Here is a 5168-nt window from a genome sequence, read left to right on the forward strand (position 1 = left end):
TTGGCCTCCAAAAGCGCTGGGATTACAGGTGTGAGCCACCCAGCCCAGCCTCTTTTGTTTTTTTGAGACAGGGTCCTGCTCTATTGCCCAGGCTGGAATGCAGTGGTATGATCTTGGCTCACTCCAACCTCCACCTTCTGGGCTCAAGTGATCCTCCACCTCAGCCTCCCAAGTAGCTGGGACTACAGACACACGCCACCATGTCTGGCTAATTTTTGTATTTTTTTGTAGAAACAGGGTTTCACCATGTTGCCCACACTGGTCTTGAACTTCTGTGGTCAAGAGACTCACCTACCTCAGCTTCCCAAAGTGCTGGGACTACTGGCATGAGCCACTGCACATGGCCCGCACTCCATTTTTATTTTATTTTTTTGAAATAAAATCTCACTCTGTTGCCTAGGCTGGAGTTCAGTGGCTTGATCTCAGCTCACTGCAACCTCCACCTCCCGAGTTCAAGCATTATCCTGCCTCAGTCTCCCGAGTAGCTGGGACTACAGGCACATGCCACCACACCTGGCTAATTTTTGTATTATTAGTAGAGATGGGTTTCACCATATTGGCCAGGCTGGTCTCGAACTCCTGACCTTGTGATCCACCCACCTCAGCCTCCCAAAGTGCTGGCATTAAAGGCGCAAGCCACCGCACCCAGCCAGCCCCCACTCCATTCTTTAGCCTCCATACTACTCTATTAAAACTACTATCCACTGCACAAGCACTACAACCACATTAATAAAGGACTTAATTCTATTTTGACAAAAAGCAATGGTTGCATTGCAGTTTAATATACATTAGTAGTCATTATCCCACCTTCAGGTCTTAGAAACAACCTTCTACAAATAAGAGATTCACAACTAAGGAATCCAACCAGGACAATTTTCTATGTCTACATATGTGTATCACTATACATATGAGGGAGGGGGACAAGGAAAGCAGATACAGTCACAGCAAGAGGTTCCTATTGAAAGACATTTTGCTGACCAAGCAGTTTTTAATGTAACTCAGAATCCCAACAGTAGTACTGCTTTGTGGAGATAATTACTGAACTTTGATCTACTTCACTGTTCATTCATTTGACATGAATCATTAAATAATCTTTGACGTCACCCCAATTCCAACATGACAGATAACAGTAAGGCTTCTGTGTTAAATGTTATGACATACACCTGCATTTAACATAGCTTAACGTAGAAAAAAGATAAAACTGAGTTGCAACTGAGATACCCTCAATAGTGAATAATGATAAATAATGAAAAACTGACATGAATACTTCTGGAATTTTCACCCAAACTCCATCAATTTCTATGACTCAAAAAGTCTTGCTTTCACATGACATCAACATGTGGATAAAATTCTTAGTTTTGTAGAACAGTGATAACAGAGAGAAGAAAGAACCATGTAGCAGCAAGCAAATATCAGACTTCTCTCTTATAAACTTTCTGATTTTTTTTTTTTGAGACGAAGTCTTGCTCTGTCGCCCAGGCTGGAGTGCAGTGACACAATCTCCACTCACTGCGGCCTCCACCTCCAGGGTTCAAGCTGATTCTCCTGCCTCAGCCTTGAGACTACAGGCATATGCCACCACATCTGGCTGATTTTTATATTTTTAGTAAAGCCAGGGTTTCACCATGTTGGCCAGGCTGGTCTTGAATTCCTGACCTCAGGCGATCTGCCCACCTCAGCCTCCCAAAGTGTTGGGATTACGGGCGTGAGCCACCATGCCCGACCAACTGTGTGATTTTTCATTTATTACTATTATTTTTTTGAGATGGAGTCTCACTCTGTCGCCAAGCTAGAGTGCAGTGGAGCAATCTTGGCTCACTGCAACCTTCACCTCCTGGGTTCAAGTGATTCTCCTACCTCAGCCTCCTGAGTAGCTAGGACTACAGGTGCATGCCACTATGCCCAACTAATTTTTGTATTTTTAGTAGAGACGAGGTTTCACCATATTGACCAAGATGGCCTCAATCTCTTGACCTTATGATCCACCTGCCTCAAACTCCCAACTGCTGGGATTACAGGCATGAGCCACCACGCCTGGCCCCAACTGTGTAATTTTTGAAGCAAGTTACTTGATCTCCCTTTGTCTTTAGTTTTGTCATCTGTAAAACACAGATAATATAGTGTTTTCAGAGTTAAAAGAAACTTATAAAATAAAATGCTTGGCATATAACAGGGATTTTAAAGTACAGGTTTCCGTCCAATTATTTTTCTTTCTTTTTTTTTCATACCCAATGAAACCTATATTTTTCATTTTTTAAAATGTTAATATCACCCTGTCTTGACCACTGTTGAAACAAACATCAATATGTTGCTACCATTAACTGCACGGTGGCGTGCACCTGTACTCCCACCTACTCTGGAGGCTGTAGCAGAAGGATCATTTGAGTCTATCAGTCCAAGGTTGTACTGCATTATGACTGCCTCTGTGAACAGCCATTGTACCCCAGACTGGACAACACAGCAAGACCTCATTTAAAAAAAAAAAGCCACCTTAGGCCAGGCATGGTGGCTCATGCCTGTAATCCCAGCACTTTGGGAGGCCAAGGTAGATGGATCACTTGAGGTGGCCAACGAAGCACTGCCTCTACTAAAACTACAAAAATTAGCCAGGCGTGGTGGCAAGCACCTGTAATCCCAGCTACTTGGGAAGCTGAGACAGGAGAATCACTTGAACCTGGGAGGTGGAGGTTGCCGTGAGCCAAGATTGCACCACTGCACTCCAGCCTGGGCAGCAGAGTAAGACGCCACCTTAAAAAAAAAGAAGAAAGTACTCGCTTCAGCAGCACGTATACTAAAAAACTGGAACAATACAGAGATTAGCATGGCCCCTGTGCAAGGATGACACGCAAATTTGTGAAGCGTTCCATAAAAATATAAAAAAGAAAAAAATGTCATCTTATTATCAATAAACACATGAAGAGATACTCAATATCACTAGTCAACCTACTAGAATGGCTATAACTGAAAAAGAAAAAAAAAGGGAAAACAGCAAGTGGTGGCAAGGATACTAGGGGAATGTAAAATGGTACAGCCACTTTGGAAAACATTTTAGTGTTTCTTCAAAAAATTAAACGTGGAATTACCACAACCTAGCAATTCCACTCCTAGGTATACACCAAAAAGAACTGAAAATAGTATACTAATACTGAGAGAGCATTGTTTACAATAGCCAAAAGGTGAAAACAAACATAGTATCCATCAATGAATGAAAATACAAAATGTGGTACATTAAATATGATTGTCATAAAAATAATACATTCTACAACATGTATGAATGTTGAAAACATTACACTAAGTGAAATAAGCCAGACACAAAAGGCCAAATATTACATGATTCCACTTACATGAAATATCTAGAATAGGTAAATTCACAGAGACAAAAATCAGAGGCCGGGTAAGGTGGCTCACGCCTGTAATTCCAGCACTTTGGGAGGCCAAGGCAGGTGGATAACAAAGTTAAGAGATTGAGACCATCCTGGCCAACATGGTGAAACCCCATCTCTACTAAAAATACAAAAATTAGCTGGGCATACTGGCACGCACCTATAGTCCCAGCTACTCGGGAGGCTGAGGCAGGAGAATCGCTTGAACACAGGAAGCGGAGGTTGCAGTGAGCTGAGATCACACCACCGCACTCCAGCCTGGTGAGAGAGCAAGATTCCATCTCAAAAAAAAAAAAAAAAAAAAAGTAAATTAGTGGTTACCAGGGGCTGGTTCAAGAAGGGAATGGATAGTCACTACTTAACAGGTATAGAGTTTCTTCTATTTGGGATGGTGAACAAATTTGAAAGTACATAATGGTGATGGCTGTATAACATTGTGACTGCAATTAATACCACTGAAACGTACAGTTAAAATGAATAAAATGTTATATATAATTTACCACCATAAGAGTCATTAGAGGGCCAGGTGCAGTGGCTCACGCCTGTAGTCCCAGCACTTTGGGAGGCTAAGGTGGGAGGATCACCTGAGGTCAGGAGTTCGAAACCAGCCTGGCCAACATGGTGAAACCCCATCTCTACTAAAAATAAGAAAATTAGCCATCATGGTGGGGCCTGCCTGTAATCCCAGCTACTCGGAAGGCTGAGGCACAAGAATTACTTGAACCCAGGAGGAGGAAGTTGCAGTCAGCTGAGATGGCACCACTGCACTCCAGGCTGGGTGACAGAGCAAGACTACATCTTAAAAAAAAAAGTCATTGTCTTGATCAAAATCTTCACGCTGTTTCCCATTTTCAATAAACTTAATTCTAGAACCCTGCAGGTTTGACAATTAGCAAAACTTAGTAGTTTACATAAATTAAAAAATAGGAGAAATTAGGTCCAGGGTTTAAGAGATTTCTCTGTACTATAGTTACAAACTTTCTGTAAATCATAACTTCACGATTTTTTAAATAAACTCTCTAAAAAAATAGTTTATTGATAAAAAGAGAAACCTTGCTGAATCTCAGAAGTGTTATGCTAAATGAAAGAAGCCAGATTCAAAAGGCTATACACTGGGTGACGCCAATTTATATGACATTTTGGGAATGGAAAAACTATAGGAATAAAAACCAAATGAGCTGTTGCCAGGGAGTGAGGAGTGGGCAGAAGGGATTTACTTCAAAAGGGCATTATTATGGAAATTATTGAAGTGACAAAAATATTCTTATCTTATATCTTAATTGTGGTGGTGGTGGTTACACAAATGTCACTGTTTTCATAATTCATCTGTTTTAGCAGAATTGTATAGAACCATACACCTAAAACAGATGAATTTTACTATGTGTAAATTATACCTCAATAAGTTTGACTTGTCAAAAAGAATCCTTAAGAACTGTAGTATCATGTAATGCATTTCAATACACACAGAATTCTAGCCTAATAAATGTCATTATGAGATCTAGTCAGATAAAACTAGGCTATTTGGGCCAGGTGTGGTGGCTCATACCTGTAATCCCAGCACTTTGGGAGGCAGAGGCAGGGGGATCACTTGAGGTCAGGAGTGTAAGACCACCCTGCCAACACAGTAAAACCCTGTCTCTACCAAAAACACAAAAATTAGCCAGGCATGGTGACAGGCGCCTGTAATCCCAGCTACTCAGGAGGCTGAGATAGGAGAATCTCTTGAACCCAGGAGGTGGAGGTTGCAGTGAACCGAGACTGCACCATTGCACTCCAGCCTAGGTA

The 5168-nt window shown here is 41.6% G+C and overlaps 1 protein-coding gene and 1 non-coding gene across 2 annotated transcripts in view; one reads left to right on the forward strand and one right to left on the reverse strand.

Moving 5' to 3' along the window:
* PIK3C2A (phosphatidylinositol-4-phosphate 3-kinase catalytic subunit type 2 alpha) overlaps window positions 1-5168 on the reverse strand; it is a 123183-nt gene that overhangs the window by 110304 nt on the left and 7711 nt on the right. The gene's annotated exons all lie outside the window — the stretch shown is intronic.
* LOC119470764 lies at window positions 2768-2873 on the forward strand. Its single transcript, XR_005199732.1, has one exon. It is a non-coding gene; the product is annotated as a U6 spliceosomal RNA (small nuclear RNA).

This window comes from Cebus imitator, unplaced genomic scaffold (genome assembly GCF_001604975.1).
Source record: "Cebus imitator isolate Cc_AM_T3 unplaced genomic scaffold, Cebus_imitator-1.0 Scaffold39, whole genome shotgun sequence".
Lineage (NCBI taxonomy): Eukaryota > Metazoa > Chordata > Mammalia > Primates > Cebidae > Cebus > Cebus imitator.